Source organism: Arachis hypogaea, chromosome 14, assembly GCF_003086295.3.
Source record: "Arachis hypogaea cultivar Tifrunner chromosome 14, arahy.Tifrunner.gnm2.J5K5, whole genome shotgun sequence".
NCBI classification, from domain to species: domain Eukaryota; kingdom Viridiplantae; phylum Streptophyta; class Magnoliopsida; order Fabales; family Fabaceae; genus Arachis; species Arachis hypogaea.
Genome location: NC_092049.1, coordinates 68,340,987 through 68,364,474, shown reverse-complemented (window position 1 = coordinate 68,364,474; position 23,488 = coordinate 68,340,987). Strand labels below are relative to the sequence as shown.

The window sequence follows — 23,488 nt, the reverse complement described above, 5'->3', positions numbered from 1 at the left end:
GGAATAATAATAACAACAGGCAGCAAAATCAACCTTACAGAGCACCCCACCTGAGGCAAAACCAAGGACCACAGAACAATCAACAGCAGACCTCTCAATTTACCCATTCTTCTTTATCTTCTAATGAAGAGCTACTGCAATCTTTTGAGCGAAGACAAGAGACCATGGAAAATAACATCATGAATAGTATTAATGCCAGTCTGAATGGTCTCACCTCTAGTCTGCAAGCTTTTATGACACAGCTTGGATCAACACAAAATTCCAGTAACCAACCTTCAAGCACCACTGGAATCCCCTCTCAACCATTACCCAATCCAAAGGGAGGCATTAATGCCATCACCCTGAGGTCCAGAACCACACTGCAGGAGAGGAATCGGGAGGAACCAAGCTCACCAGAATACGCCTCAACTGAAGAGGTGGTAGAAATCGAAGATGTTGAAGAGGAAGAGGATATACAGGACATAGCTGAAAAAGAGATAGCTCAACCACAGGAGAAAGCACCAAAAGGTGCAGGCACCACAGAAAACACTACTCCCATTCCATTTCCACAACTTGCAAGGAAGCCCAGGAAGCAGCTGGAACCCGATCCTAAAATGGTAGAGATATTCAAAAAGGTTGAGGTAACTGTCCCCCTTTTTGATGTTATTCAGCAGGTACCTAAATATGCAAAGTTTCTAAAAGACTTATGTATTCATAAAGACAAAATTAATGAATTAGAAACTATTCCTTTAGGTAGTTCTATATCTGCTTTAATGGGAGGATTACCTGAAAAATGTAGTGATCCAGGTCTTTGTATAGTTAGCTGTACTATTGGTGGTGTAGTAATTTATGATTGCATGTGCGATTTAAGAGCATGTGTTAGTATAATACCTTTGTCTATATATGATGTTTTGAGGCTCCCTCCCTTAAAAAGGTCAGCAGCTCGTTTTGTGTTAGCAGATAAAAGCATTATTACGGTGGCCGGAGTTGCTGAAGATGTTTTGGTGAACATTAAAGGGCTCACATTTCCCACTGATTTTTATATCTTGGAGATGCCCCATAATGATTCAGATAAGCCATCATCGATCCTGCTTGGAAGACCATTCCTGAAGACATCAAAATTCAAATTAGATGCTTTCTCAGGGACATACTCCTTTGAAATAGATGGCCGTATAGTAATCTTCAATCTGAATGGAGTCATTGACAGCCCCCCAGAGGATCGTTCTATCTTCCAGTGTGATGTCATAGACGAAAGTGTAGCTGAAGTTCACAAGGAAGAGTTTGAAGAGAGGCACACTGGACAAGGTCCAAGTGTGGGGACCCTCTTAACTGACAGTGAAGGCACTTCGCCATTTTTACAAGCCCCAGATAATCCAGAGCCTGCCCATGATCAAAAGTTAGAATTGAAACCCCTCCCTCCACATCTCAAATATGCGTATCTTGAGGATGAGCAGAAGCTTCCAGTCATTATCGCAAGGGAACTGACTTCTCAACAAGAAGAGCAGTTACTTGATGTACTGAGGAGGCATAAGAAGGCAATTGGGTGGAGTTTGGCAGACATAGTTGGAATCAACCCTCAAGTATGTGAGCACAGAATATTTTTAGAAGAGGGAGCAAGACCTGTCCGTCAACCCCAAAGAAGATTGAATCCCACCATCTTGGAGGTTGTCAAAAAGGAAGTGACCAGACTATTGGAAGCAGGTATCATATATCCCATTTCAGACAGCGAATGGGTAAGCCCAGTACAAGTGGTGCCCAAGAAGTCTGGAGTCACTACAGTGAAGAGGGAGCATGGAGAGCTCATAGCAACTCGAGTTTAGAATGCTTGGAGAGTCTGCATTGATTACAGGCGTCTCAACCAAGCTACCCGTAAGGATCACTACCCACTTTCATTCATTGATCAAATGCTGGATCGCCTGTCAGGTAAATCACATTATTGCTTTTTAGATGGTTACACAGGTTATTTCCAGATTCATATAGCTCCGGAGGATCAGGAAAAGACTACTTTTACATGTCCTTTTGGGACTTATGCTTACAAGAGAATGCCCTTTGGCTTGTGCAATGCACCAGCTACTTTCTAAAGGTGCATGATAAGTCTTTTCTCTGATCTTATTGAGGACTGTATGGAAGTTTTTATGGACGATTTTAGCGTTTATGGTGATTCTTTTAGCCTTTGCTTAGATGGATTATCTAGAGTATTAGATAGATGTGTTCATACAAACCTTGTATTGAATTTCGAAAAATGCCACTTTATGGTTAAACAAGGGATTGTATTAGGACATGTGGTATCTAATAATGGCATTTCTGTAGACCCAGCAAAGGTGAATGTTATTTCTAGTTTACCTTACCCCTCTTCTGTGAGGGAAGTCCGTTCGTTCCTTGGCCATGCAGGTTTCTACAGGAGATTTATTAAGGACTTTAGTAAGGTGGCACTTCCCTTATCCAGATTACTGCAGAAGGATATTGAGTTCGAGTTCAGTGAGGATTGCAAACAAGCGTTTGATAAGCTGAAGACTGCTCTGACTTAAGCTCCAATTGTGAGAGGACCAGACTGGAGCCAGCTGTTTGAAATCATGTGCGATGCTTCCAACCATGCAGTAGGAGCAGCGCTGGCTCAGCGTGAAGGTAAGGATCTTTTTGTTATTGCCTATGCGTCTAAGACTTTAGACACTGCCCAGTCCAATTATACTACTACTGAGAAAGAGCTTCTTGCTATTGTTTTTGCTCTGGATAAATTTCGGGCTTATTTACTTGGTACTAGAGTAGTAGTGTATTCGGACCATGCAGCTCTAAAGTATCTATTAGCTAAAAAGGAATCCAAACCAAGACTTATACGTTGGATACTGCTGTAACAAGAATTTGATTTAGAAATAAAGGATAGGAGTGGTAATCAGAATTTAGTAGCAGACCACTTGAGTCACCTTGAACATATTAAGGATGATTCTACTCCTATAGATGATAATTTTCCTTTTGATAACCTGCAAGCAGTATTTGAGGTAATCCCTTGGTATGCACCTGTTGCTAATTATTTAGTTCGTCGCACATTTCCTCCAAATTTTTCTAAGCATCAAAGAGACAAGCTGAAAAGCGAGTCTAAATATTATATATGGGATGACCCATATTTATGGAGATGTGGCGCTGACCAGATAATTAGACGTTGTGTGCCTCAATCAGAATTCCAGTCCATTTTAGAGGCCTGTCACTCATCTGAGAGTGGAGGACATTTTGGCCCTCAAAGAACAGCTAGGAAGATCTTAGACTGTGGATTCTGGTGGCCTACTCTTTTTAGAGACGCTGCTGAGTTTTGTAAATCTTGTCTCCCATGCCAGAAATTTGGTAATATATCGAGGAGGGATGAGATGCCTCAACAATATATGCTTTTCTGTGAAATTTTTGATGTTTGGGGCATTGACTTCATGGGTCCATTTCCAAATTCTAATGGATATTTTTATATATTGTTAGCTGTGGATTATGTTTCCAAATGGGTGGAAGCAATTCCTACCCGCACTGATGATGCTAACACTGTTGTTTCCTTTTGTGAGAAACCATATTATATGTCGCTTTGGATCACCACGAGCGATCGTGAGCGATCAAGGCACCCATTTTTGTAACAAGAGACTAACAGGATTGATGAAGAAGCATGGGATAATTCATAAAGTTGCAACAGCTTATCATCCCCAAACTAATGGGCAAGCCGAGGTGTCAAACAGAGAAATTAAGCGTATCTTGCAAAAGATAGTAAAGCCACATAGAAAAGACTGGAGCATCAGGCTGCAAGATGCACTGTAGGCATACAGAACAGCATACAAGACACCCATTGGGATGAGTCCCTTCCACTTGGTTTATGGAAAAGCTTGGCATCTCCCAGTTGAGGTAGAACACAGAGCTTTTTGGACAGTTAAGGAGTGCAACATGGGAATTGAGAAAGCCGGAGCTGAAAGGAAGTTGCAACTGCAGGAACTGGAGAACCTTCGCCTAGAAGCTTATGAGAACTCCAGAATTTACAAGGAAAAGATGAAGGCTATACATGATCAGCATATCAAGAAGAAAGAGTTCCTACCTGGAGATTTTGTCCTCCTTTACAAATCTCGACCAAGGCTCATGCCAGGTAAGTTGAGATCAAAATCGGAAGGTCCATACAGACTAGAGAAGGCTGAGCCGTACGGAGTTTATCACCTAAGCCATCCGTCAAACTCTGACCTTATTAAAGTTAATGGACAACGCCTGAAGCTGTACCATGGTAAGAAGGTGCAGAAAAACAAGGAGCTTGAGATTTTCCGCTTGGAAGATCCCCACATAGCAGCAGATTGAGCTAGTGGAGCGTCCAACTTACGGACGTTAAAGCAAAGTGCTAGGTGGGAGACAACCCACCATGGTATGATCGTTCTTTTCTTTGTTTTTCCTATTCAATAACTCTTCTCTTTATTAGTACTTTTGTGCATTTGCATTTACATGTCTTTATATTTCTTCCATTTACAAAAAAAAAAAAAAAATTTCGCTACGCGACGCGATCGCATCAGCGACGCGTCTGCGTCGCAAGAGGAGTGAAGAAAAAAAATAAATGAATAGAGAGTCACGTTGGAGCATGGCAGGAGGCGTGCCAATGGCACAAATCGACCCACGCAACCGCGTCACTGACGCGTCCGCCTCGCATGGGAACCATGGCCTTCCACGCGACAGCGTGCTCCACGCGGTCGCGTGCCCTGAATTTCCGACGTAAAAGGGTGCACACTGAAATATTGTGCAAGAGTAATGCTGGATTGGTGCTGGAAGCACAATCCTTAACACGCGACCGCGTCACCAACGCGGCCGCGTCATCCATCTTTTGACGCACCCTCACGCGATCGCGTGACCCACGCGATCGCGTCACCCCAATTTGGCAATTGAATCGTTTTGAACAGAGAGTTGTGCTGGTGCGAGGCCGCACTCGCGCCAGACGCATAACATGGGTCATGCAACCGCGTGACCGATGCGATCGTGTCACCACACTGGAAGCGCACCCACGCGAATGCGTGCCCCACACGGCCGCGTCGTATGCGCCGCACAGCTCAACCTAACTTACCAGATTATCTTATCTTTCTCTCTTCCAAATCCTAATTTTCCTTTTCCCTCCTTATTCCTTCTTTCCCCCTTCCTCTTTCTATCTCACCTTTCACTCTCTATCTCTTTCACCTCCATTAACAAGGTTTTATTCTCTTATCCCCTCCCTCTTCCTATCATTCTTATTATTCTATAAATATTTTCTTCTCTTTTCTTTCTCTTTTCATTATTCATATTTTCCTTCTTTTTCTTTCCCTTTTTACATGGTGTTAGAAATTTTCTTTTGAGTCATCATCTCTCATTATATGCTTGTGGATTGTTGCAAATTGTTTGACATTTATTCTATTTAAGGGATTGCTTGCATGTTCATCTTTATATTTTCTATACCTTATTCACCATGCATGCTATGTGTTTGTAAAAATGCTCATATGGCGTTATGCACTTCTCTATGTTGTTATACATTTCAATGCTTGCTTTTCACAACTTTCCCTTATTATTTTATTAATTGAATTTAATTGTCAATACAAACGTGATGGTTTGTTACGAATTATTGCTTGGTCTATGCTACTCATGCCCTTTGCCAGCATGCCAATAAACACCTTGCATTCACTTGTTTTTATCTGCACTAGCTATTTTCCATTGATGGCTTTTCATATGTACTCGAGAGCATGTGTTAATGTCATTTACATTTTACTGTGCCCCCTTCAACCTCTTTTCCGTTTCCTTCCTTGCTGTCTATCTCTTTGAATTTAATTTACTTTCTCTTCCCTTCTTTCAGGATGGCCACCAAGAAAGGAAAGGAGAAAGCAACTTCCAAACCACCAGCTAGAAGAGGAACTAAAAGAGCATTAGTGGCAGAGCCTTCTTCAACTGCAGTCAAGCCCTCAACAAAAAGAGTTAAGAGGATAATAAAGGTTGATGAAAAGGAGAAAGCCTTTCCAACAAAAGACACTGCGCGATTTTTCAATCGCTACTGTGAGCAGATGTTTCCTATCCTGCCAGAAAGGAATTATAACAATGAATACCTTCTTATCCTCCCGCCCAATATTTCTACCTTTGTTGAGCCGCAAATTTAACGACGACATTGGGGTTTCCTACGGAGACAGCCAAGGCAGGTCAATCTTTCTTGGGTAGTTGAGTTCTACTCCAACTTCTACATGCCGACCCTGCAGTCTGTTTATGTCCGGCAGAAGCAAGTCTCCATCACAAAAGAGGCCATTCAACAAGCTCTGAATCTTCCTCCTATTCCAGAAGGAATGGACGCCTTTCAAGAAGCCAAACTTAAGCGCCAGAGGTACCAATTTGACTGGGACTCCGTTCTCGGAGTCATCGCATTACCTGGCAGTCCTTGGATCTATGGATACCACCGTACCCGCCCTAAGAGAATCTTGGCTTCAGCACTCACCTTGGAGGATCGCGTATGGGCACAGATCATGTCTCATTACGTCTTCCCGAGCACCCACGAGTCCTCCTTCACTGCGGACATGGCTGTTCTACTATGGTGCATCCTTACAGACCAACCTCTGAATCTCTCAAGACATATCCGGAATGCTATGGGACACGTACAAATTGCGGGCAATTTACCTTTCCCCGCTATGGTCTCAGATCTTGTCTCAGCAGCCGGAGTCTCCTACAGAGCTGGGGACACCAAAGCCGTGCTTCCACGGGATGATCAGTATGTCCCTAACGGGAAATACCTCAGACTTCCAGCAGCCACTACAAATCTTCCTACTGCTCCAGTTGAAGACAATCCTCCTTCAACACCACAAGCACCTACAACTGATGCATTGCTCCAGCAGATAATCGAACGGTTGGATCGGCAAGAACAGAAAGCTAAGAAATGAGCGCCGATTCAAACACCTCAAGGAGCTACTCAAGGGACACTTCAAGGAATCGGATACCCCGGACTCCACTTCTTTCACCAGCACAGGGAGCCATGACGGCCCCGACTGTGGAGATACTGCTACCAGCCCACCCCTGTTCCTAACAGATGGCACCGAGGACAGTGCAAAGCCTTAAATGTGGGGAGGTCGGTCAGTACCTGACTTCCGGAGGTAATTTCTCTTCTCTAGCACCAATAATTAGGATATGTTAGTTAGATTTTCTTTCCTTTATAAAATAGAATAAATTGCATAGGTTAGGATAGTTGCATGCATGTTCTACTTGATTGAAAAGACAATAAGTTTCTTTTAAGACTCTATCTTTGGAACAAAATTTCACTAATTTTTCAAAAATTTTTACGATAAATTTGCTTGAGTTGTATTTGGAACATAATATTTGAGCTAAAGAATACACAACCTGTGAAAGATTTGAGCCTTTATGTATGGTTACATTATTTAACCATAATTATTTTATTTCTGTGTGTTTACTTCTCTATGATTGTGATCTATATTTTGTTTTATCTTATATGTCCAATATTTATTATATTTACATGCTTGCACATGATTGAGGCCATTATTTGTTTAAACTCACTTATCCAAATTAAGCCTACCCTTTTAAATTACCTTTGTTAACCACTTTGAGCGTTTAAATCCCATTTGTTCGATATTTTACCACATTACTAACCTTAAGCCGAAAAACAATTGTATATCTCAAATTGAATCTTTGGTTAGCTTAAGATAGAATTGTGTGTGCTAGTTAAGTATAGGAAATTGTGGGAACAAAAGTTATTAAGGGAATGTGTCATGAAAATTTAAGGGGAATTTGGATACCTACTCATGTGAAAATATAAGAATGAAAAATCTATGTGCATTGATAAGCTTTATTTATTTTAATGAAAAAAATGAAAAATTAATAAATAAGGGGACAAAATTACCCCAATGTTAAATTCAAAATTCGAAGATCAGTGCACATATGATATAATCAAAATACTAAGTTGATACATGAGTAGGGATTGAAAAAGGGAACTCTGGGTAGCTAGGTATAAACTTTAAAGATTACATTAAGTGAATACAAGTTAGGTTGGAGCTTGGGTTAATTAAAGATTCAATTTATTAGCTCACTTGACCAAATATACACCCCTACCTATACCTTAGCCCCATTACAACCTTGAAAAGACCTCATGATGTTTGCATTAGTATGTTAACTGATGTTGATTGGTTAGGAGAAGAACAAAAGTTAGAAAGCATGATTAGAGAAAGATAGAGTGATCACCCTATACACTAGAGATTAGAGCGTACATACATTATCAGTGAGGGTTCAATGCTTGAATTTTCATGTTCCCTGCTTTCATCAGCTATCTTCTTGCACTTTTATCTGTTTTATTGTGTAATGATAAAATTAGTGGAATTTGATTTGTAATTGTTTTGAAGAGCTTATTTACTTTTGATCAAGTGGACAAGAATCATATAGTTGCATTTATTTATATACATATAGGCTTGCATTGCATTTCATGAGTTTCTACATTTTCATGCTCATTTCCTTATCTCCTTCAATTAAGCATGAGGACATGCTAATGTTTAAGTGTGGAGAGGTTAATAAACCACTATTTTATGATTTATATTGTGTTTAATTGTGTGGTTTTATCATGATCCTTACCCACTTATTCATTAAATTAGTATGCATTTAGATTTTCTTCCTGAATTTATTACATGTTTGAAAACTGCTTCCTAGAGACTTTAATTATTTATTTTTAATTCTCTTTTATTCCATTCGATGTCGTGATCTGTGTGTTGAGTGTTTCAGACTTTACAGGGCATAAATGAGTTGGAGATTGGAAAGGAAGCTAGCAAAAATGGAAGGAACACAAGAATTTGAGGAGATAACCAGCGAGAAGTGACGCGGTCGCATGACTCACGCGACCGCACGAAGGAGAGCAAATCGCAGTGACGCGGCCGCATGGCTCACGCGGCCGCGCGGATTGGAAAAGCTCAGGCGACGCGGTAGCGTGGACGACGCGAACGCGTGGCAAGGAAAAACGCGAATGACGCGTCCGCATGGATGACGCGATCGCGTGACATGTGCGATCGGCATAATCTGCAGAATTCATTGGGGGCGATTTTGGACCTTAATTTGACCCAATTTTCGGCCCAGAACAGTAGACTAGAGCTGGAGAATATGCAGAAACAAAAAGAGAACAATCATTCTATACAGTTAACAGTTTTTAGATCTAGTTTTACTCCCTTAGGTTTTTCTCTCTAGGTTTTAGAGTTTTAATTTTCAATTGGTCTTAGCATTGGAACATTGAGAAGGGTTATTTCCTCATCAAGACTTCGTCATTCTAGTTCGTTTTCTCAACTTGGTTTTATTCTTCCATGTTCTTTGTTTTGTTCAATTTTGTCATTCAGATACTTTTATGATTATTTAATGCAAGGATTATTTCTTTTTAATTCAATTTCAATTCCAATAATCATGTCTTCTTTTAATTCCCTTTCATGTGTTATGGATTTATTATTTACAATGAGTGAGTAGTTTCTTCACTTGATGGAGAGTTGATTAAAAGGAACTCTTGAGTTGGAAGGATTGAAGGAAAATTTGTAATTGGGTTAACTGTTGGATTGCTATCCTGCCACCAACGCCAATCCCTTTGAATTAAGTGGGTTGCAACTTGTGAACAGATCTAGCATTCCAGCTTGTTTGACTTTCCCTTACTTAGTAAAGGATAACCAAACAGAACAACCATTAATTATAAATTAATCTTACAATCACTCCATCAATAGTAGAAATTCCAACCAATCAACTCCCAGTCAAGGCTTTTATTCATATTATTTAAAATTTCCTCAATTTACATTCCCATTTACTTAGCTCAACTTCTTGGAACATCTGATTAATAAGATAGCGCACTTTTCTGCAACTCATTGGGAGACGACCTGGGACTTAAAACTTCCAGTAATTTTTAATTTAACTCTCTGTGACATATTTCTAAATTGATAGGCAGATTTTCGGTGAGTTAAGAACTATACTTGCAACGTAACCATTTTAATAATTTTTAATTCACCAGCTTCTGCATCTCATTAGATAGCTCATGGCCTTGAATACATTGAACACCATTCTCTCATCATGTAGCTTGAGGGTAAGTTCACCCTTTTGGACATCAATGATGGCTCCAGCAGTAGCTAAAAATGGCCTCCCAAAAATTATTGAAGCCTTAGCTTCTTCCTCCATATCCAACACCACAAAGTCAACATGGAAGATGAAGTCTCCTACTTTCACTAACAAATCTTCTACTATTCCATGAGAGAATTTGAATGATCGATCTGCCAATCGGAGGGCCATTCTTGTTTGTTTGGCTTCCTCAATCTTCATTCTTTTCATCATTGTCAAGGACATCAAATTTATACTAGCTCCAAAGTCACATAAGGCTTTTTCAACTGTTATTTTCCCTATGATGCAGGGAATTTGGAAGCTTCCTGGGTCCTTCAATTTTTAAGGTAGCTTGTATTGGATGATAGCACTACATTCCTCAGTTAATACCACAGTTTCATCATTCCTCCAGCTTCTCTTCTTGGTCATTAATTCCTTTAGAAACTTAGCATAGAGTGGCATTTGCTCTAGTACTTCAACCAAGGGAATGTTGATCTGAAGTTTCTTGAAAATCTCCAAAAATTTGGAGAATTGGCTGTCCTTTGCATTCTTCATTAGGCGCTGAGGGTAAGGAGCCTTTGGGACATATAGCCTTAGAACTTCTTTTTCTTCTGATGGATTGGGAGCAGGTGTTTGTGCTTCTTCCTTGTCATCTGAACTACCCTCTGCTTTCTCCTCGTGAGTCTCCCTTGAATTCTCTGTCAATTCCCTTCCACTTTTGAGGGTAATAGCTTTGCATTCCTCTCTTGAAGTTATCTTGGTGGAATTACCGGAACTGTAGCCAGGGGCTTGCTTGGACAAGTATCCAACTTGTGCTTCAATTTTTTGAGTGGCAGCATCTTGATTTTGCAGATTGGATCTTACTTCTTCCCTGAATTTTTTTATGTCTTCAGACTCCTTGCAAAGATTTGCAAGCATAGCTTCCATTTTGGACATTCTATCATCATCATGTAGTGATGGTTGGTTGGAATTGGGGTGTTGAGAGTGGTTATTGTATTTTTGGTATGGTGGCTATGAATAAATATTTTGTGTGGTTTGGTATGGTCTTTGGTTGGAATGTTGGTGAGTGGAGTTGTTATACTGGTTTGAGTTATGGGGACTGTAGTCTTGGCCTTGGTTTTGTTGGTTTCCCCACCGAAAGTTTGGGTGGTTCCTCCAACCTGGGTTATAGGTTTTAGAATATGGATCGTGAGCTTGCCTAGATGAATTTCCAAGGTAATTAGCTTCCTCCCAGTTAACTCCTTCTTCTGTTTCCAACTCTCCTTGAGGTGATGGTTGAGTGTAGATGGCTTCTCTATTTGCCTGGTCAATTCAGCCAGTTGCTTGGTGATCATCTTATTCTGGGCCAGGATTGCATCCATATGGTTTAACTCCATGACTCCCCTGTTGTTGCTTCTGTCTGAGGCATAAAAATACTCATTGTCAGCCACTGTCTCTATAACATCAATGGCTTCTTCAATGGTCTTCTTCTTGTTAAAGGAACCTCCAGATGAGTGGTTTACATCTTTCTTTGATTCACAATTCAGTCCTTCATAAAAGATATGAAGTTGCACCCACTCATTGAACATATCAGGGGCATTTCCTTGTCAAATCTTTGAACCTCTTCCATGCTTCATAAATAGTCTTACCATCCTGCTGTCTGAATGTCTGCACTTCAGTTCTTAGCCTGTTTACTTTTTGTGGAGGGTAGAACCTTGCTAAGAATTTATTCACTACATCTTTCCAAGTTGTCAATCTTTCCTTGGGAAATGATTTTAACCATTTTGATGCCTTGTCCCTCAAAGAAAATGGAAACAGTAACATTCTATAGGTATCAGGATGAACACCATTAGATTTAACTGTGTCACATATCCTTAGGAATTTAGTGAGATGCTCATTAGGGTCCTCTTGGGCACTCCCTCCAAAAGAACAGTTGTTCTGGACTAAAGTTATGAGCTGAGGCTACAATTCGAAATTATTAGCATGGATAGTTGGCTTTTGAATGCTGCTACCACATTTTCTTGGGTTTGGATTGATGTAGGAGCCTAGAACTCTCCTCTCTTGTCCAGCAGGGTTGGCTGCTCCTCCTCTGGCATGATTGTTCACCTCTCCTTCATGATGGTTTTCTATATCATCCTCCATGGTTATATCCAAGTCTTCCTCCTCTTCTTCTGCACCAACAGCCCTCTTTCCTCTTGCTTCCTTCCTTAATCTCAGGAAGGTTCTTTCTGGTTCACTGATGAGCGGATAATTTATACGCTTTTTGGCATTATTTTTAGTATGTTTTTAGTATATTTTAGTTAGTTTTTATTATGTTTTTATTAGTTTTTAATTAAAAATCACATTTCTAGACTTTACTATGAGTTTGTGTGTTTTTCTGTGATTTCAGGTATTTTCTGGCTGAAATTGAGGGACCTGACCAAAAATCTGATTCAGAGGCTGAAAAAAGACTGCAGATGTTGTTGGATTCTGACCTCCCTGCAGTCAAAGTGGATTTTCTGGAGCTACAGAAGCCCAATTGGTGCGCTCTCAATTGCGTTGGAAAGTAGACATCCTGGGCTTTCCAGAAATATATAATAGTCCATACTTTGCTCGAGATTTGATGGCCCAAACTAGCATTCTAAGTCAGCATAAAAATTCTGGCGTCAAAACGCCAAAACTGGCATGAAAGCTGGAGTTAAACACCCAAACTGGCACAAAAGCTAGCATTTAATTCCAAGAAAAGTCTCTACATGTGAAAGCTTCAATGCTCAGTCCAAACACACACCAAGTGGGCCCGGAAGAAGATTTCTGCATTAATTACCTATTTCTGTAAACCCTAGGCTACTAGTTTTCTATAAATAGGACCTTTTGCTAGACTTTTAGACATATACTTTTGATCTTGGAATACTTTTCATCTTTGGGAGGCTGGCCATTCGGCCATGCCTAGACCCTCTTGTTCTTATGTATTTTCAACGGTGGAGTTTCTACACACCATAGATTAAGGTGTGGAGTTCTGCTGTTCCTCATGAATTAATGCAAAGTACTATTATTTTTCTATTCAATTAACGCCTACTTCTTCTCTAAGATATACACTCGTTCTTCAACTTGATGAATGTGATGATTCGTGACACTCATCATCATTCTCACCTATGAACGCGTGCTTGACAATTACTTCCGTTCTACTTGCAATAGCTTGAGTGCGTATCTCTTAGCCTCCTGGTTCATGACGCATGGTTGCCTCGCCTGACAATTGAGCCTTCCATTCCATGAGATCAGAGTCTTCGTGGTATAGGCTAGAATCAATTGGCATCATTCTTAAGATCCGGAAAGTCTAAACCTTTTCTGTGGTATTCCGAGTAGGATCTGGGAAGGGATGACTGTGACGAGCTTCAAACTCGCGAATGTTGGGCATAGTGACAGACGCAAAAGGATCAATGGATCCTATTCCAACATGATCGAGAACCAACAGCTGATTAGCCGTGCGGTGACAGCGCATTTGGACATTTTTCACTGAGAGGACGGGAGGTAGCCATTGACAATGGTGAAACCCAATATAAGCTTGCCATGGAAAGGAGTATGAGTGATTGGATGAAAACAATAGGAAAGCAGAAGTTCAGGAGGAACAAAGCATCTTCATACGCTTATCTGAAATTCTCAACAATGAATTACATAAGTATCTCTATCTTATTTTATGTTATATTTATTTTTTAAATATCTTAAACTCCATAACCTTTTGAATTCACCTGACTGAGATTTACAAAATGACCATAGCTTGCTTCAAGCCGACAATCTCCGTGGGATCGACCCTTACTCATGTAAGGTTTATTACTTGGACGACCCAGTGCACTTGCTGGTTAGTTGTGCGGAGTTGTGACAAAGAGTTGAGATTACAATTGTGCGTACCAAGTTGTTGGCGCCATTGATGATCACAATTTCGTGCACCAAGTTTTTGGCGCCGTTGCCGGGGATTGTTCGAGTTTGGACAACTGACGGTTCATCTTGTTGCTCAGATTAGGTAATTTTATTTTATGCTTTTTACTTTTTATTTTTCAAAAAATTTCAAAAAAGAATGTATTTCTATTCTGTTCTTCAGAGTTTTTAAGAATGAATTCTAGAGATTCATGATGATTTGTTGAAGTCTGGCTGGCTGTGAAGCCATGTCTAATCTTTTGGACTGAGGTTTCAACTTATCATCACAAGAGCTTGTTGATTTCTATCAATCTTGCTATTCAATGTAATGATCTACTAAAGCTTGGCTGGCCATTGGCCATGTCTAGTGTTTTGGACCGAAGCTTTCACTGAAAGCTTGGCTGGCTAGTAAGCCATGTCTAATTCCTGGACCGGAGTTTTAACATTGCATGATTCCTGGAATTCTTATTAAAAATTTTGAATTTCTTTATTTTCTTTTCCAAATAATTTTCGAAAAATCACAAAAAAAATTATAAAATCTTAAGATCAAAAATATTTTATGTTTCTTGTTTGAGTCTAGTGTCTAATTTTAAGTTTGGTGTCGATTGCATGTCTTTATTCTTCTTGCATTTTTCGAATATATGCATTATGTTCTTCATTAATCTTCAAGTTGTTCTTGATGATTTCCTTGCTCTGATCTTTAAATTCTCTTGTTTTGTGTGTTTTATTGTTTTTTTATATGTACTCTAAATTTGTTAGTGTCTCTAATATGAAAATTTCTAAGTTTGGTGTCTTGCATGCATTGTTTATTTGATCTTAGTTTTACATGATTAGTTTTATTTTGTTGGTTCTCATCATTAAAAAAAAATTTCAAAATTATGTCTTTTCAAGTCAATAATACAGAGAATTGAAGATTCAGAATAGTCAGCAGAGGAATTACACAGAAAAAGCTGGGCGTTCAAAACACCCAATGAGGAAGGAAAACTGGCGTTTAAACGCCAGTCAGGGTACCTGGCTGGGCGTTAAAAGCCAAAAAAGGTAGTATTTTGGGCGTTAAATGCCAGAATGGATACCATTCTGGGCGTTTAACGCCAGGATGGCATAAGAGGGAAGATTTTGTTTTTTAAATCAAATCTTTTTTAAACTTTCATAATTTTTCAAAATCAAATTTTTTTTCAAATCATATCTTTTCAATCATATCTTTTCAAAATCAATTTCTTTTCATTTTTTTTCGAAAATCCTTGCTACAATTCATGATTTAATTCAAAATTTTCAAGTTGTTACTTGCCTATTAAGAAAGGATCAAATTTTAAATTCTAGAATCATGTCTTTTAATTTCTTGTTAGTCAAGTAATCAACTTTAATTTTAAAACTTTCTTTATTTAATTTGATTTTCAATCATATCTTCTCAATCACATCTTTTTCAAAATAATTTTCAATCATATCTTTTTGATTTCTAATTTCAAAATCTTTTTCAAAATCACCTAACTACTTTCTCAACTTTAATTTTCGAAAATCATCAATCAATTTTTCAAAATTTCTTTCGATTATTTCAAAATCTTTTTAAATTTAATTTCGAAAATTCTTCCCCTCTTCTCACATCCTTCTATTTAAGGACTAGCACTCTTCCTCAATGTGCAATTCGGACTCCCTCTCTCTATAAGTTTGAATTCTCTCCTCTCTACCTCCTCCTTTTATTCTTCTTTTCCTCTGACATCTCAAAGAATCTCTATACTGTGACATAGAGGATTCCATACTTTCTTCTCCTCTCTTTCATATGAGCAGGAGCAAGGACAAAGACATTCTTGTTGAAGCTGATCCTGAACCTGAAAGGACCTTGAAGAGAAAGCTAAGAGAAGCTAAAGTACAACTCTCTGGAGAGGACCTAACAGAAATTTTCAAACAAGAAGAAGCCATGGCAACCGAAAACAACAATGCCAACAACGTAAGGAAGGTGCTTGGTGACTTTACTGCACCTACTCCTAACCTCTATGGGAGAAGCATCTCAATCCCTGCCATTGGAGCAAACAACTTTGAGCTTAAGCCTCAATTAGTTTCTCTAATGCAACAGAATTGCAAGTTTCATGGACTTCCATTAGAATATCCTCATCAGTTCTTAGCTGAATTCTTGCAAATCTGTGACACTGTCAAGACCAATGGGGTTGACCCTGAGGTCTACAGACTTATGCTCTTCCCTTTTGCTGTAAGAGACAGAGCTAGGATATGGTTGGACTCACAACCTAAAGAAAGCCTGAACTCTTGGGAAAAGTTGGTCAATGCCTTCTTGGCAAAGTTTTTTCCACCTCAAAAATTGAGTAAGCTTAGAGTGGAAGTCCAAACCTTCAGACAGAAGGAAGGTGAATCCCTCTATGAAGCTTGGGAAAGATACAAGCAATTGATCAAAAGGTGTCCTTCTGACATGCTTTCAGAATGGAGCATCATAGGTATCTTCTATGATGGTCTGTCTGAACTGTCCAAGATGTCATTAGACAGCTCTGCTGGAGGATCTCTTCATCTGAAGAAGATACCTGCAGAAGCTCAGGAACTCATTGAGATGGTTGCAAATAACCAATTCATGTACACCTCTGAAAGGAATCCTATGAATAATGGGATAAATCAGAAGAAAGGAGTTCTTGAGATTGATACTCTGAATGCCATATTGGCTCAAAACAAAATATTGACCAAGCAAGTCAATATGATTTCTCAGAGTCTGTCTGGAATGCAAGCAGCAACATGCAGTACCAAAGAAGCTTCATCTGAAGAAGAAGCTTATGATCTTGAGAACCCATCAATGGAAGAGGTGAATTACATGGGAGAACCCTATGGAAACACCTATAATCTTTCATGGAGAAATCATCCAAATCTCTCATGGAAGGACCAACAGAGACCTCAACAAGGCTTCAACAACAGTAATGGTGGAAGAAATAGGTTTAGCAATAGCAAGCCTTTTCCATCATCTTCTCAGCAACAGACAGAGAATTCTAAGCATAGCCATTCTGACTTAGCAACCATAGTCTCTGATCTAATTAAAACCACTCAAAGTTTCATGACTGAAACAAGATCCTCCATTAGAAATTTGGAGGCACAAGTGGGTCAGCTGAGTAAGAAAGTTACTGAACTCCTTTCTAGTACTCTCCCAAGCAATACAGAAGAGAACCCAAAGAGAGAATGCAAGGCCATAAACACGTCCCACATGGCCGAATGCATAGAGGAGGGAAAGGCAGTGATTTCCACTGAGGAAGACCTCAATGGGCGTCCACTGGCCTCCAAGGAGTTCTCTAATGAGGAACCATGGGAATATGAGGCTCACACTGAGACCATAGAGATTCCATTGAATTTACTTCTGCCATTCATGAGCTCTGATGAGTATTCTTCCTCTGAAGAGGATGAAGATGTTACTGAAGAACAAGTTGCTAAGTACCTTGGAGCAATCATGCAGTTAAATGCCAAGTTATTTGGCAATGAGACTTGGGAGGATGAACCCCCCTTGCTCACCAAAGAACTGGATGACTTGACTAGGCAGAGATTACCTCAAAAGAGACAGGATCCTGGAAAGTTCTCAATACCTTGTACCATAGGCACCATGACATTTGAGAAGGCTCTGTGTGACCTAGGGTCAATGACATTGGGATTTTTTTCAGTAAAGAAGTTCATAAAAACAGTCGCGTTGTAGATATAGTCTCTAAACCGACAGAAATCCCTTCGTACAAACATTTTGGTTGTCAAAAGTAACAAACCCCTTTAAAATTGATAACCGAGTATTTAAACCTCGGGTCGTCTTCTCAAGGAATTGCAGAGAAGTATGTTCTTATTATTAGTTATGGAGACTGTGAATTTGGGGTTTTGAGAATAGGGAGCAAGTAATTTAAATTGCAATTAAAATAAATAAATAACTGTAAAATAAACTTTTGACAAGGTATGAGAAATTGGAAGTCCTATCCCAGTTATCCTTATCAACAATAATGAAAATTGACTCTTGATTCCACTTAGTTAACCTTTACTAGAGCAAGGGAAGGTCAAGTGACTAATTAGTTTGATCTTCAAATCCTAGTTAATCCCTAAGGAAAGATTGGGATTATCGAAGTTCAGTTCAATTAGCAAAGATAACAATTATCACTTATGTTGAGTTAAGATAACTCCTGAGTTACTAATTTCTTAACCAAAGCCAAGAATGTAGAAAGCTAAATTAAAATCATAAATATCTGGAATACCTCAAATAAAATACATTCAAAGCAGTAAAATTTAACATGGAAAAGTTCATAAGCCAATTGGGCAACATAAATCAAATACAAATAAAAGCATTAGAGTCAATAAAAATAGAAGCGAAAGTAAATAGAAAGGGACATTGAACCTGGGATCGAGAGTCACTCCTAAAACTAAGAGAAGTCCTAAATCCTAATCCTAAGAAAGAGAGAGGAGAGAACCTCTCTCTCTAAAACTACATCTAAAACATGAAAAGTGAATTATGAGAGCCTTCCTTTGAATGGATGCATTCCTACACTTTATAGCCTCTAATCTGTGTATTTTGTACTTGGATCTGGGCCAAAAGGGCTTCAGAAACCGCTGGGGGCGTATTCTGTGAATTCTGGTACGTGGCCTTTGTCACGTGTCCGCGTGGGTCACGCGGTCACGTCATTCGGAGCATTTCCTAACCACGCGGTCGCGTCAGTCACGCGTCCGCGTCATATATGTTCTGCTTAAGGCACGCGGTCGCGTCAGTCATGCGGCCGCGTCGCTGCTTCTTTGCTTCTGGCACGCGATCGCGTCAGTCATGCGATCGCGTGGATGCCAGTTCCTTCAGGAACTCCGTTTCGCACTTCCCTTCCATTTTTGTACGTTTCCTTTTCCATTCTTTAAGTCATTCTGCCTTGGAAAATCTAAAATTACTCAACACACTAATCATGACATCGAATGGAAATAAAGGTAGTTAAAATAATTAATTTTAAAGCTTAGGAAACATGTTTTTCACATACATCACATAATAAGGAAGGGAAAGTAAAACCATGCAATTAATGTGAATAAGTGGGTGAAGAGTTGATAAAATCCACTCAATTAAGCACAAGATAAACCATTAAATAATGGTTTATCAACCTCCCCACACTTAAACATTAGCATGTCCTCATGCTAAGCTCGAGAGAACTATAAAAGAATGAAGAGGAAATTAGTAACAAATGTTTTGGTTGTCCCAAGTAACAAACCCCTTTGAAATTGATAACCGAGTATTCAAACCTCGGGTCGTCTTCTCAAGGAATTGCAAGGAAGTATGTTCTTATTATTGGTTATGAGTTTTGTAAATTGGGGGGTTTTGGAGCTTGGGCAATGAGCACAGATATATTTAAATAACAAATAAATAAATAAATAACTGTAAAATAAACTTTTGGCAAGGTATGAGAAATTGGAAGTCCAGTCTAGTTATCCTTATCAATGATGATGAAAACTGAATCTTAATTCCACTTAGTTAACCTTTGCTATAACAAGGGAAGGTCAAGCGACTAATTAGTTAGATCTTTGAATCCTAGTTAATTCCTAAGAAAAGATTGGGATTATTGAAGATCAATTCAATTAGCAAGGATAACAATTATCAATTATGCTATTGAGTTGGATAATTCCTGAGTTACTGATTTCTTAACTAAGACCAAAAGGGAAAATATCTAAATTAAATTAAAAGCATTCATATAAATAAAGCAAAGCAAAATTAAGTCTGAAAATACCTCGAATTGCATTCACAAAAGAACTTAAATCTGACATACAAATTAAATTGGAGAAATAAATAAAAAGAACATTGAACCTGAGATTGAGAGTCACTCCTAAAACTAAGAGAAGTCCTAAATCCTAATCCTAAGAGAGAGGAGAGAACCTCTCTCTCTAAAAAACTACATCTACTCCTAAAAATTGTGAATTATGAGAGACTCCTCATGAATGGATGCATTCCCCCACTTTATAGCCTCTAATCTGTGTTTTCTGAGCTGCAAACTGGGTCAGAAACAGCCCAGAATTCGCTGGTCCTGAATTCAACCACGCTGGATTTCCGTCACTGCAATGCGGCCGCATGGGTCATGCAGTCGCATCACCTAGCATCAGGGTAACTATGGCATATTATATATCAAATCGAAGCCCCGGACGTTAGCTTTCCAACGCAACTAGAACCGTGTCATTTGGACCTCTGTAGCTAAAGTTATAGCCGTTTGAGTGCGAAGAGGTCAGGCTGGACAACTTAGCAGTTTCTCCAACTTCTTGTATTCCTTCCACTTTTGCATGCTTCCTTTCCATCCTCTGAGCCATTCCTGCCCTGTAATCTCTGAAATCACTCAACACACATATCAAGGTATCTAATGGTAATAAGAGAGGATTAATATTAGCAATTATAAGTCCAAAGAAGCATGTTTTCAATCAAAGCACATAATTAGGAAGGCAAGTGTAAAACCATGCAAATAGTATGAATAAGTGGGTAAAGAGTTGATAAAAACTACTCAAATGAGCACAAGATAAACCATGAAATAGAGGTTTATCAACCTTCCCACACTTACATTAGCATGTCCTCATGCTAAGCTCAAGAGAAACTATAAAGAAATGAAGAGGAATGGTAGAATGTATGAAATGCAGCCTATGTATATGAAAATGCAACTACATGCTAAGATGTTTCTACCTACTTGGTTAAAAATAAACAAATCTTTCAAGAACAAATATGAACTGGATTTCACTAATTCAAATCATAAAAATGAAGCACAAATAGACTTGTAAGAAGAAAATAGCTTATGAAAGCAGGGAACACGGAATTGAGCATCGAACCCTTACTGGTAGTGTATACACTCTAATCACTCAGGTGTTTAAGGTTCGATCTCTCAATTCTCTACTAACCTTGCTTTCTAAGGCTTGCTCTTCATCTAACAATCAACACAAATTGAATGCACAGATACACATATCAAGAGGTCTTTTAAGGGTTGTAATGGGGTTAGGGTCAAGGTAGGATTGTATTTGGCCAAGTGGACTAAAATCTGAATCCTTAATTAACTTAAACTTTCAACCTAACTTAAACAATCCATGTAATCATAATACAAAAACCTAACTGTCCATTAACCATGTTTTCCATGTATTCATGCATTCAAATTTCAAGTGCAGTACATATGCATTGCTTTCAACACTTAACTTTGGGGCATTTTGTCCCCTTTTACTTATTTGCTCTTTTTCTTTTCTTTTTCTCACACTTTTTCTTCTTCTTTTCCTTTTTTTTTATATTATATATATTTTTTTCTTTTTTTTTCAATGCATATGGTTAAATTATTGAATGCATGAACATGTCCTAAACATTTCTTTCACAAGTTCTTCAAAATTCTAACATACTCAATTCTCAAACCAAATATTTTCAATCTCAATTTTCCCACACTTAAATTATAAGCACTCTCACTAGTCTAAGCTAACCAAGGATTCAAATTAAGGACATTATTGTTTTCCGCTTAGAGTTAGTGATGAGCTAAAGTAAAGAACAAAGGGGTAAAATAGGCTCAAAATTGGTTTGCAATGGATAATGAAAGGGTTAAGGCCATATGGGTGTGTAAGCTCAGTGAAATAAGGCCTCAATCATGTAAGTGTATGCATACATCAAATAATAGAAATATAGAATTAAGCAAGACAAAGATCACAATTTTAGAGAGAAAAATACACACTTCAAAAATAAAATATTGGTTGAAAAATGCAACCAATTCAAATAGGCTCAAAATCTCACAGGTTTTTGTGTGTTCGAGTTCTAAATCATGTTCCAGTATAATATCACTTCAAACAAGTGTAACATTAAATTTTATTCAAATTAGTGAAATACTCTTAAAAGGTTTCTTGAAAAAGAAAATATTACTTCAACCAAGTGGTAAAGTATGCAAAAAAATTCAAATAATCATGCAATTAAATATGCAAATGCAGCAATTAACAAAGAAAATATTGGTGTTGAAAAGAAGGTAACTAACCCCTGGAAGTTGGTATCGACCTCCCCACACTTAAAAATTGCACCGTCCTCGGTGTATGCTGAGATATGCAGGTGGACGGGTTGTTCCAACTGATGCTTTTCTTCAAAGAATGTGCAGATGGACTTGTTTGTCTCCCCTTTTAGAAGTGTCTCCCTTTTGCCGTCTTCAATGGCCAGCCTGAAAGAAGAGAAAAAGAAGAAAAGTAACCCAAAAGATAGAAAATAAATAAAATATGGGTGTTAATGCCAGATGATAAAGGTCTCATTTACATGGAAGCTTCAACATGTACGTGAGAAAACAATAGAAGCTATGGCATACCAGTGGTGCAAAATTTGCAACAATGGGGAAGAGAGTGGGTAATGAAAGACAATGTAAGTGCATGTCAATGCAAAAGGAATATCAGTAATATAAAAATTAGCATTGATTTAAATAATATTACCCAATCAGAATAAAACAAGTCATGAAGCACCCAAAATAATTCAAGAGAAAATGCAACAGTTAAATAAGAAAATTTTAACACCAAAGGAGAAATAATTAATTTTAGAAAAGAAAATAAAAATATGCACAAAATTAAGATGCAATGAATTAAATATGCAAATAAATTAAGTAAAATAAAATGGAGGTGAAAGAAAATAAGAAAGGAAGAAGAAAGAAATAAGAAAAGATAAGAAAAATAAGGATTAGAGAAGAAAAGATAAAAAATTTGGCTGATCTGGATATTCTGTGCGCCGCTTGTGACGCGGACGCGTGAGTGACGCGGTCGCGTGGTGCACGATAAGGTCAGGCGACGCGGACGCGTGGGTCACGCGATCGCGTGACCTGATTTGTGCGATTGGCTCGAGTACAGCCTTGCGTTCGCGCAACTCTGTTTAAATACATATTGCCAAAAATCTGGGTGACACGATCGCGTGGGGCATGCGATCGCGTGAGTGGCCCTATTTTCAATATGACGCGGACGCGTGGGGCACGCGTTCGCGTGGGAGGGCTTGGGCTTCCAGCACGAGTCCAGCCCAACTCCAGCACAACTTTCATCCATGCACCATTTTGACGTCGATTTTCAGGTCACGTGGCCGCGTGGGTGACACGGTCGCGTGGGAGGCCAAAGTTCCCATGTGACGCGGACGCGTCGGCGACGCGGTCACGTGGGTCGATTTGTGCCACTGGCACGCCTCCAGCCACGCTCCAGCGTGACTCTCTGTTCGTTTTTATTTTCTCCCCTCTCCTTGCGATGCGGGCGCGTCGCTGATGCGGTCGCGTCGCGTGGCATTTTTTTTTAATCTGAAAAGAAAATGCAGAATGCAGTGTTAAGATGAATGTGATGCAAAACTCCAGGTTCAATAAAATAAAATAAAACTCAAAAACAAATAAAACTAAATAAAAATGAAAAAGAAACGATCATACCACGGTGGGTTGTCTCCCACCTAGCACTTTTAGTTATTGTCCTTAAGTTGGACATTTGGGGAATCCTTTGTTATGGTGGCTTGTGCCTGAACTCATCCAGGAATCTCCACCAATGTTTATGATTCCAATGTCCTCCGGGATCCCAAACTAGGCGCAGAAAGCCTTCAAGTAAGTTAAAGTATGTGACAAGGCCCCAAGAGTGCTGATTTCTAGATTGG

At 39.0% G+C, this 23,488-nt stretch overlaps 1 non-coding gene across 1 annotated transcript; it reads right to left on the bottom strand.

Moving 5' to 3' along the window:
• Positions 1-16,228: 16,228 nt before the first annotated feature.
• On the bottom strand, positions 16,229-16,336 carry LOC112745491 (small nucleolar RNA R71). Its single transcript, XR_003173417.1, has one exon. It is a non-coding gene; the product is annotated as a small nucleolar RNA R71 (small nucleolar RNA).
• Positions 16,337-23,488: the final 7,152 nt, after the last annotated feature.